Here is a 12306-nt window from a genome sequence, read left to right as displayed (position 1 = left end):
AAGATAAATTATATCACTTTGGAAATGTGAAGAAAGGAGAATACTTTACTTAAAGAACTCAACTCAGAAATGAGGAAGAATATACTCCTATAGCCGAGGAACTGACAAGACCTAGCAAGAACTGTTTTGCTCTGAATTCCTCCTACAATGCCATCACAGAGTCTTCTGCTATCAATTTTTCTCCAGTGAAACAGATTCAGCATTTGTCACATTACCAGACTTCCACCCTCAGTATAGAAGTTGTGATTTTTGGCATCACTAGCAAGATCTCTCCAGATGAAATTAACACAGCTTAGAGATTAAAGTCTTTATCACATAACCCATTTCTCCATAGCACCTATGTTATTTCACAGTACTGGTCAGAGAAAGAGAGGAGCAAATGGACAACAGGCGAGTGTAAGTGAGAGAGAGTCCTAGACCCATGGTAGTCCTGCATAACAATTCTGCTATGCTTGAAGCAGAGCAAAAGGTGAGGTCTAACACTGAACTCAGAAACTGCTCTTCCATAGAGATGGAGTGGAAGAGCATCTGCAGTGCATTTACTGTCCCTCATGCCCTAAGCTTATCCCCTGCTTTTCCCGCACCAAAAAGTAGTATATCTATATTATGGTCTTTCCTATCTCTAAGACGGAAGCTGGTGCTAGAGGGAACTATGATACTTCAATAAGTTTCTTTGAGCAATGGAAAAAGTAGGGCAGAGAAAAGTGCTGAAGAGAGCACAAGGACTCACTCATGTACAAAAACACCTTTGGGCTGAATGTTACCCTGAAAGCAGAATCAAAAGATAGAAATGCTTTTCCACACTCTGAGTAAAAGAGAACAGGAAGTTGTACAGGGAGACCAGTGGATGCAGTCTACATTGACCTTAGCAAGGATTTTGACACTGTCTCCCATAACTCCCTTGTGAGTAACCTCAGGAGGTGTGAGATAGAAGAACAGACAGTGAGACGAATTAGGAACTGGTTACAAAACAGAGCACAAAGAGTGGTGATCAATGGTGCCAAATTCAGCTGGAGCCCTGTACTTAATGGAGTCCCCCAGGGATCAGTGCTGGGTCCAGTCCTGTTCCACACCTTTATGAATGACATTGATGAGGGACAGAGTGTCTGCTCAGCAAGTTTGCTGATGATACCAAACTAGGAGGCTTGGCTGATACACCTGAAGGCTGTGTGGCCATTCAGTGAGACTTGGACAGACAGAAATGTTGAGCAAAAAGGAACCTAATGAGGTTCAGCAAAGGTAAGCACAGAGTCCTTCACCTAGGAAGGAGCAATAAACCACACCAGTACAGGTTAGGAGGTGATATGCTAGAGAGCAGCCCTGTGGAGAAGGACCTGGGAGTCCTGGTGGACAAGAAGTTATCCATGGGACAACAATGTGCCGTTGTAGCCAAGAAGGTCAATGGTATCGTGGGGTGAATTAAGAAGAGTGTGTCCAGCAGACTGAGGGAGGTTCTCCTCCCCCTCTTCTCTGTCCTGGTAAGGCCCCTCCTGGAATATTGCATCCAGTTCTGGGCTCCCCAGTTCAAGAGAGACAGGAATCTACATGAAGGAATCCAATGGAGGGCTACCAGCATAATTAAGGGACTGGAGCTCTGCCTTATGAAGAAAGGCTGAGAGACATGGGGCATTTTAGTCTGGAGAAGAGAAGACTGAGAGGGGAATCTAATGTATATAAATACATGAGGGCTAGGTAACAGGAAGGAGGGGACAACCTCTTCTCACTTCTGCCATGTGATAGGACAAGGGGCAATGGATGTGAACTACAGCACAGGAAGTTCCTCCACCTGCCTGAAGTGGTCTTCCTACTGCAACCCACTATGCCATTGGCAACCTTAGCCTTGAGGGCAGATTCCTGTCTTAAAGTAAATTTGTTGTCCACTAGCAGCCCCAGAACAGCAGGCTTTTTCTGACAAGCTGTTTTTCAGCTGCTTGATCCCCCCAATCATCACTTACATGGTTTAGTTGATTAGATAGCATTGGATGATAGATTGGACTCAATCTCAAAGGTCTCTTTCAACCTGGTTTATTCTATTCTATTCATGTGAGTTTCTTGAGATTCTTGTTGTCCTATTTCTTCAGCCAAGAATCAGTGAGTTCCTTGGCCTCTTCCATGACCTCATTCAGCAGCATACCTACATTCCCCCAGATTTATCTTGCCTTTTTTATTTTTTTTTGGGGAGGGCATATAATTGTAGAAGCCCTTCCCTTTGCCCTTTATATCCCTCACCAGAATCAACTCAATTGGACTTTGGGAATATAGAATGTGTCTGTATTCCTTACGAGAGGTCCAAAACAAAATCACCTTTCGCATGTTTCTTTCTAATGTTTAAGAATTTTCTGGAGCTTTCTGTTTCATTGATGCAGGCCTCCTGCCATCCTTCCTTGGCTTCCTGAATGCCAGGATAGACCAATTTTTGCATTTGGAAGAGATGATCTTGGCAAAGATGATTAAACTGTCTTATGAAAATGCAGAGGATGGGGGAGGTGAGATGGAAGGAAGGCAGAAAGAATTCTACTGCCTACCATTAAGGCAATCTGTATCACAGATATCACACAGAGGATCTCAGCCCCAGTAAGGAGGTCCAGCCAGCACCCATGAATATTGGAGGAGCCATCAATGTTCTTCCTACCTAACCGGGGGGCCACCAGGCCCCCCGGCCTTTGTTGTCACCACCACCATCACCCAGTGTGCACCATGGGCACTCACCAGTGATGAGAGGAGGATCCCTCAGCCCAGATGGGCTCAGCTTGGGGATTCTGCCTTTCCTGGGGGGATTAAAAAGGAGAGTGGCCAGGGAGGGCAAAGTGGCCACACCTGGGGTGGGAAGAGACTCCAACTGAGCCCAGGTGCTTTGGGATTTGAGTGGAAAATGGGGGAAAATGAGTAGACTGTGAAAACAGTGTTCTTCAGAAAGAATGGGTATTAAAATAATATTCAAATATGAATTATTGACTTCTAGTGATTGCTAGATGCTTAATATGACTACTTTCAGGATGTTCCACTACTCTTGGATATTAGGTAATGTATTGACAAACCCAAACATAATTTTTATAGGCCAGTATTAAGTTCAATAAAAAAAAGCCCACACAGCTTCTGCTAAGGTAACTTTATAGTGTTATCATATCAGCAAACTCTTTGTCTCAACCTGGAGGGTTTTTTTTGGGGTTGTTTTCTCACTCATCATTGGTTGGGGGAGGGGGCTTGCTTCTGAGAGCAGGCTGTGTGAAGCCAGGACCCTGCTAGGCTGCAGATGAGCCAATGGGTTTAGCTGGCAGAGTTGAACTTTCCTACAGCTAAACAGGAGCAGTCCATGCCACAGTGAGCCCTGTGGTCTCTCCTGTGTGAGTATGGAGACAATAGGAGCATGAGATGTTCTACAGGCACCAGTGCATGAGTTACAAAGAAAAGTAAGGAGAAGAGAGAGTTCCCCCAGAAGGAGAGCTGCACTGGTCTACCATGAGTGGTTCTCTGGTCCTAGTACATGGGCATCAGATCCAAATTTGAGTAGGGGAAGATCTGGATGAGGCACTTAGTGCCATGGTTTAGTTGATTAGATTGCGTGGTAGGGTGGTAGGTTGGACTTGATGATCTCAAAGGTCTCTTCCAACCTGGGTGATTCTGTGATTCTGTAGTCATGGTAGAGACCCAAGTTCAAGTGCATGCTCCAGTTGACATCTAATTTAGTAAGCAAGGAGAACTACTGTAACAAAAAAAAACCAAAAACCCAACAACTGAGGAAGGCTTGTAATGTTAAATACTTTGAGGCTTTGGGACATGTTCTAGGGATGTGGGAAGCCTCAGGTTGACTTTGTGTCACATCAGACCACAGAGAGAATTTAACATCAGTATAAATCTGAATCTCTAGACTATTGACTAACAGAAGGCCTGGCCCCTCTAAAGCTTTAGCCTTCAGCCATGTAAGATGCAAATTGGACCATGATAATTGTCTGTGGCATGTAATTGAGATGTCTGAGTAACACTTGTTTTTGAAATCCCTTTGTAGTTCATGTGTGAGTAGGGACATCAAGCAGTACATCTCCCCTGCTAGTGCAGAGTGTCAGACCTGCAGGGGGCTTCCTTCAGTTTCAGGGAAAAGGAAGATAAGATTTTGGATATATGTTTGTCTTCTGAAATATGTTAAGTGCCACAGACCACTTCATCCTGATGGGAAGAAGCTACCAATAACCGTCTTATAAATAATTTGTTCAGTAACTAGACTTTTAGCTGGTGTTCTGACTTCTGATCTTCCCTAAATCTTAACACTGAAATGCAGAGAAGCTGCTGCTCTAATCTCAGCATGTGGAGAGAAGACCATGGAGGAATTGAGCTAGCATGTAGAAGATGGTCAAGGTAGCTGCAAGCAGCTCTGAGAGTTGGGGCTGAGAGCAAGCACATCAGAGGAGCTGCTTATGTAAAGGCATTGATACTCTAGCATCATAGGAACATCATTTAATTCCTCGTTGTGTCTGTCTTTATCCTAGAGCAGAAGATGACTGCTATATCCCCTTGAGTAGTAGCCTTCACCTATCATTCACACCTCCATCAGAACTTCACATTCTGGTTGCTATTGACTGTCCAGATCCCAAACTTGCTCAGTCTGGCGGATTCAGACGATACCGTCCTTGTCAGCTAGACTGTCCACAGTCACCTTCCCAGCTGTGTCCGTGCTCGTTACGCACTGCCGTTGTACCTGCGTGCCCACCAGCTCGCTGCTATTCACCTTCTGTCCACAAGGTGGTAGCGCAGCATTAGCATTACCGTAAACATGGTGGTCGCGTAGCTCCTGCGCAGTTACCAGACGGACTCCTACTACAGGACAAATGTTGACGGTCTTCCTATTGGTCAGTTTCTAATTAAAGAACAGCGTGATATATTAAGCCAAATACATATACACTGGGATAATAAATATTTGTGAAAATGAAGATAAGATACAGAAATCTATTCCATGCCTAAAAGGCCTGTTTGGAAAGAATGAGGCATAGGGGTAAGATCCAGCTTTCACATTCTCACTTGTTTCCATAACTGGAAGGGCCAGATATTATCAAACGCTGCTCAAGGAGAATGAAACTGGCTGAGTGCAGTGGTCCCTAATGTCAGACCTGGGTGGCTTTCTGGCTGTAGAATGTGGTGTGGTAGAACTTGTCCTTTCAAGGCTCACCAGAACCCGTGTTTAGCAGCTTGTAGGACAGTATTTGGTCATCTCTTCATTGAAATATTTAGGCTCTTTTCTAAAGCTACACTTTTACTGGCTTCAGACAGCCCCATCTACAACCTCCTCCCACTTTCCAATTCTCATTGCAGCATGCCACAACTGGCAGCATGACTAAGACAGATCAGGAAACTATTGCAACATTGAGCTCTCTTTTACACATACTACTTTTTTTTCTTTCAGACATACTTCAGAGGTCTAGTTCACAACACAGGCTCAAGAACAGTTGTGCTGTCGCTAATGAGAAGGCATAGTGCTTACAGCCGAAGGTCAGGAGTGGGAAGAACAAATGAAAGCGGAGTTAAGCTCACGAATACTTTTTATCATGCATCTGAATTTGTGTTGTATTTTTCAGTAAGTCATATCAAATGAGATAAAATGTCCCTCAAAACAGTATTTCACAGTATAATGATTTAGATCAAGGGCTAACTTGCCTACTCCCCCAACACCAAAAGTGATGGGAAGAGCCAGCACCCAAGAATTCAGAATCCAGAATCAGCAACCGGAATAGGAAGCCTCCCAAGTTGCACTCTGAACTTCAAGCCCCATAATACTTTGCTCCAGTTAGCACTTTCATTTTTTGAAGCTGGCATGAGTGCAACATGGTATGAATAACAGCAGCAGATTCAACTCAATCTATGAAACACATTAATGTTATGGAGATCACTACTTAGAAAGTTACTCAATAACAAAATACTTGTTAAGTTTTTATACCATTACTGCCATATAGCCAAGTTAATGAGTACCTCATTAGGATTCCTACACACTCAAAATCTCTTCATACTTGTAGGTCTCAGTTTGAGAGTGATTTTAAGTAGTCAGTCTTTTGTTCAACAGAAAATCAGAGCATTCCTATAAACCCTTTGAGCTGATGTCCTAGCCCCTGTGAATTGTGATCAAACACTCATATCCCCTTCTGGGATATGTAAACTAATCAAACAGTTATTTTTGCTGGAGAGGAAGGCATATCACTTTATAGTGAGTACTGATTAACTAGGGCACTCACTAGACTGCCTAATTTGATATCTCCTTTAGCAGATTATCAAAAAAAAAAAGTGACTCTAACCCCAAACTCAGGGTGTTAGGCTTCTTACACAGGGTTGAAAGGACAGAGTGTTTTAGTTTTAAAGAGATGAAATGAGGGTTTCCAACCTAGTTTGTACCAAACCTACTACTGGAATAAAATTCTTTTGTTTAGTCTATTTACCAGTAATTTGAGGTGGTCTCCCATCAAAATGCTGGAAAGTCCTCCTTAGTGTCATAGTGACTGCCCACAATCCTTACAACCAAGACAAAGTGTTGCACAAACTACGCAGGCTCTTACTTCCCAAGGGCATTACTACATACCATGGGTCTGACTATAATTCTTCATCTGTTACTGTAACTCTAGTAGGAGGCCTTTATTTATGTCAGAGTACCCTTATAGTATGCTGATAAAGTATTATGAAGCATTCCAAGGAATGGACAGAGCTGTCTCCAAGAAATGGAACTGCTGTTCCAGTCTAATGAAACTATCCAGTTGAGTGAAAATACTTACATTGATGGAAATAGTTTTGCCAACATGCTGATGCCACCACTGGGGATCTCACAGTCCTGACAGACAGATCCTGGCAGCAATCTGGAGTATAGATGGGGGCCTTGATCAAGTGAGTGATTTGGAGTTAGAAACATATAGCAATGATCCTTTCAGAATGCTTTTATTTACAGAAACATCTAACTGAAATAAAGTTTCTTAACAGGAGGTCTTGATTACTTTTCCATTTCCAAACCACACATCATAATAGGGATGGAATGTGGTTACCATAAATTGTTGGTTTACAAATCATCACTGACTTGTTAGCAACAGCTAGGATGTTACAGTTAGAACAACAGTTTGGATGTGATAAAATAGCAAGGGCTCATTTTTCATGGCATCGTTGGAATGAATATAAATGAATTCTTCCCAGAGATTCATTGTGGTGGTTGTGGTAAATAGTAAACTGCATATTTCCTGCTCATGTTGAAATCAATGGGAGTTTTATTATTGGCATCAGAAGAAGCAGGATTTGACCTTAATAGAAAAGAGAAGAGGAAAGGAAAAAGGGAAGAAAAAAAAAAAAAAGGATGAGGAAAAAAGAAAAGAATGAGCCTAAGAGTTCTGAAGTGACTAGCGATTCAATTGCCTGGCTGGAGACATTTTAAAAGAGGAGTCTGAAAAGCAGAAAGTACCAACAACCTGAAGCTGGGGCCCCTTTGCATTTGGATTTCCTTCCAAAGTTTCCTTTGAATTCTCTGCTTCTGAACTTTGAAACTGACAAATAACCAATACTAGTCACTGCTGAAAATGCAGATTTTCAGTTTTTCCTTTTTCTTGGAAATGCTTCTGCCTCTCTAATGGCACTGAAGAGTTCTGTTATTGGGTTTTGGATTGAGCCTATAAAATCAGCAAAAGCATTCTTTCAGGGAAGCCAGCAAAAACTTTCTTCCATATTTGTGTTTGAGTCATGATGTAGATCACTATCAGTTACTTTACCTTGCTCAAACAAAAATCCATGTCTGTTACTAAACAGAATTAGCAAACTTGCCTCTGTCATATAAGTAAATCTTTACAAGAGAACTTCTGCATTAGAAATAGAGGAAACAGGAAGCTCTGTCCCAAAAGAGGTAACTTCGCTTACTTAACTGGTAGACTAAACTACTCAAATTTATGGATATTTCCCCAAGTACTCTACAAAAAAATAGACTAAATGAAACAAAATAGCAATGTATGCACTCTCTCCGCATAAGTATGACGCATCACAAACTTATTTCCTTATTTTAAAGCACTCATCAAGGTCACTATTCCTAAATATAATTGTTTAAATATTTAAAAGAAAATATAATTGTTTAAATATTTAAAAGAGTGAAATCTGGTCTTCTAAAGTCAACAGCAAGACTTCCAACAGCTTCACATAAACCAGAACAGACGCTTGAGAAACTTTAATATCAGTGGGGCGAGGATGATCTTTATTAGCGGAACATTTAGCCTATTTAGATTTGAACACAACAAATTTGTATCACCCTTCCCAAAGTATAAATTACCCTAAAAAAACCCCAAAACAACTAATAGGGGATGCCAATAAAAACACAAAGAGCAAATGCAAATAATAACTTTTCTGCCCCAAAGAAGTATCACTCCTCTAGATTGGTGTTCTGTTCTTCAACATCCACGAACTGCAGCTCCTGAAATACAAGTCTATGTTCAAGAACTCTGACCCATAATATTTACCAAATTATGTGTACTGAATCTCCTTTTGGACCTTGAGACTGGCACACAGGTGCTGAAAAACATTATTGTGTGCTACTACTCCTGAGCATGCTGGTAAAGAATTTGGTATGACTGTTTCAAACCAGGTCCTGCAGCCATGCACAGTGGAATGAATGTAACCTTTAACAAAATTGGTATTGCAGTATCCATTCAATAGATTCTAGCATATGGAGAGAGAAAAGCAAAGTCCAAAATACTATTTTTTTTTTTAAGGTAAAGGGCTAATGCAGTTCATTTTTTCTCATCTGATATTAATTTTCAATTCTCTGTGCAAAATCCTCATTAGGTGCAAGACATCCTTTTAAATAGCATATGTTGCCCCAACCAGATCAGGAAGGTTTGTAACGAAAAGTTGTGTCTAATAAATGTCATTTTTCCTTAAGAGAGTCAGACATTGTTGAGGTCTAACATGTAAGAACAGATGATCCAACTGAGATTATCACAGGAAATCCAAAAGGAATTTAATCCAATCCTTTGAACTTTTAGTAAGATTCCTTAACTGTGAAGTACATGAAGAAACTACATTGCCTATTGTCATATTTGGCTAGAGATCTCTTGTCTTACCAAAGTATTCTCTAGAAAATTACCCTTTATCCTCAAACTGTTTCTGATGTTGCTTGAAGGAGACAGCAAACAGAGTTGAGACTTAGTCTGTGTTCTCGAAAATCCTAACTTGTTAAAAAATTCAACCTCTCAAAGGTAAAAGGTAGTTAGCACTTCTCAGAAGATGCACTTTAATTTTCTAGCTTTGTTTACCTTTGTCCAGGACAACTTATCACAAATCTAATCACTGGAGTACACAAGGTCTTTACTGAAGAGGTACCCATTGCCAATTTCATTAGTTTAATAAATTAGTTTCTCATTCCTCCAGAGTGTAACAGAAGTCCTGGGTCCAAAATAGCAAAATACATTCCTTTCACAACAAGAAAACTTATCTTCCTCATCAGTTCACTGCTCTGCAGAGGATTTCAGAAATAGCATTTTGCATTCAGGTTCACTACATTCCCCATGACAACTGGGATGTTCAAAAGGGGAGCATTCGAAGTGGTATCTTGGAGTTGTGTTGGTCTCCTTTTAATGGAAGTGAATTTGATTGGACTGGTTTGATTTAATTACCCCATTCAAACTCCAAATAAGCCTGGACTATGGTTTTACTAGGTGGTACAATATCACAGACTCATTATGAATTGCTATTAGAAGAATGTCAAAATGTTTCAGCATTTCTCTCCATGGAGACAATAGTTTTGTAATGTAAATCTACCTAACCTGAGCCACCTTGCCCATGCAATGATAGCTGTCTCACCATGCAAGCAAGGATCTTTCTGAGAGTTAGTCTGCCCATCTTGGTATGGTTTTGCAGCCTCTGCTGAATTCTCTGCTCCCATGACCAGACTTTCCCTCCTGACACTTCACTGCAGCCAAAGGCAAATCTTGCTGCCTTCATGTTTCAGTGGAATCAAAGCTCACTTAAGACTCACTCTTGGCATATGCAAGCATATGTCATAATAATATCCATTAATAAAGTAGTTGACCTACATCAGTTCTGATTAAGAGCAGAACATCCCAAAAAACCCAAACTTGAGACTCCAGGAATTACGAACTGGAATATTAGAAGCCGTGCAGAGTTCACATGGCAGACCAAGTGGCCTTTAAATGTATTAAGATTCAAGCATAACAAAGTCAGTTTCTCTGTCAAGATGTTTAGGGGTAGTTTACTCTAAGACTATCCTTTCTGAATGTCTGCCGAGGAGTTCAGGCAATGGCATTATTTCATGTTTACCCTTTTATCTACAACTACTTTCACATCTCCACCTTCTCTTTTAACTACAGCTTTTCCCTTAGAATTAATTCTAGATTAGGGAGCTTCCAAATTTCAGTATTCTGGGGCTTAAGAGAAATGTGTAAGGGCTTCCCTAAAAGCCATAGTTAAAGCAGAAAGTGACACACAGTCAAATGGAAGGCTAGGAGCAGCGTGTGTTAAGATCTTGCTTTTGGGATATGCCCTAAGAGGCACTGGGGTGAGTTTCTTAGCCAGTACAGTGCTGAGAATGCCCATGAAATTCACAGACTCTGTAGAAACTCATGTGGAGATCAGTACGTGCTTCAAACTGAGTGCTTCTTATATCCTGCTTGATGGATATAATGGCAACTGTTCAGGCTTCTGGTAGCCTTTGGCTATGTGCTTCCTAAAGTGCATGTAGCACTGCATACTGCTTAAAGAGCACAAAGGCTGTTGGTATGTGGTTTGTAAACAATGTAGAAGTCAAAATGTGGTATTCAGAAAACCAATGGACTTCTAATCTATGTAGACATTGTTGCTACTAATCTCTAAATTATAACACCCCTCATACCTTCTAAACTGAGCCCAAAGCACCTACCCTTGTCAGGGATAACAAAGTTGGTTTTGAGTCATGGCTTTTTTTTTAGAATAAATATTAGGAGATTCTCCAGAAAGTGAGATCATCGCACTTTTTAAAATGCCTTCCTATCCCACAGATGTTTTCCTATCAGTCAAGTTTTCCTGAAAATTTGCAGCCTCACGTAGAAGTTTGCTGTGTGAAATTTCAGGTGGATTCATTTCCGCTTGGAAAGGCCAGGGTGGGATTCAAAATCAGGCTCAGAATGAAAGCTCTTGCTAGACTCCAACTAAACCATAGAAGAAAGAAGTGTCTTGTATTTTCTCTCAGTCAGAGTTAACAATAACTTTGCTTCTGCTACTGAACAGCCAAGCCAAAAAAACCAAAAAGACAAAAGCCACAGACAAACCAAAAAGACAAGAAGCAGAGACAGCAAAGAAGACAGAGGGAAAAAAAAAAGTAATCTATTCCACATACAAACATTGCTCTGACAGCTCTAAGAACAACGGCCTCTCTAAAAGTCCATTTCAACATTAGGAGCTGAGAGAAGCAGCAAAGATAGCAAAGCACCCAACCCAACCTATCGTAAAGAAAAGCTAATGAAAACAATATGGGGAAAATAAGGGAAGGTTGTCACTTGGGGAAAAAAAAAGAAGTAATTTTTAACACTGACAGTATGCAAACCAATTAAATACTCAGATGTTGGATCAGGTCCATATCAAAGTAACTCAGCCTATAATTACATAAGAATAAAAAACAGTGTCAAAACACAATAATAAAGATACTGTGGAGTGCTTTGTCTTTTGTGGAGCAAGCCCATCTGTGCCACCAAATAAGGGAAAAAGTTAAATAGGAGTTCAGCATGATCCAACCCTGAATGATACTATGATACTATGATACTATGATGATTACAAGAAGTGAACCATAATGGGTAGGAATGAGCAGAAGTGGGGAAAAGGGAAAAAAAAAAAAAAGGCAGAAATGAACAGCAGTCAATAGTGAGTGGAAAACAAACAAACAAACAAAAAAGGAGCCTGCCTTGTGCCAGAGTGGTTTCTGAGAAAAAGATGCAACAGGCATGTCATGAAGGAATCTCTGTATGGGAAAGATAGTATCTCACATCAGTCCAAAGAATAGCATTAGTGAAAAACAAGCATGCCTTCAGAAATATGGGGAAACCTTCAAATATGAAATGGAAAAAGGGATTTATGTGCCCTGAAGGTTGTCTGATTTTCCAGCAATCTAAGCTGGAGTAACAGATATATCAGCTCTTCCCACAAAACTGTTTGTGTCTGTTTACTTAGCCCATCATAGCTATATCAATACTGTCACTAGGAATTCCCAGAATGGTGGGTCAGATATGAATTGATCCAGCTACACTGAGTAAAGTGAATGCATACAGATTTGCGTTAGTTAAGTCATTTCGGGATCTGGCCAGCAGCATACTTAAT

The sequence above is a fragment of the Melanerpes formicivorus genome, unplaced genomic scaffold (genome assembly GCF_026170545.1).
Source record: "Melanerpes formicivorus ecotype bairdi unplaced genomic scaffold, bMelFor1.0.p_v2 SCAF_8, whole genome shotgun sequence".
Lineage (NCBI taxonomy): Eukaryota > Metazoa > Chordata > Aves > Piciformes > Picidae > Melanerpes > Melanerpes formicivorus.
The sequence above is the reverse complement of the archived record's forward strand: the minus strand, read 5'-3'. Positions refer to the sequence as shown.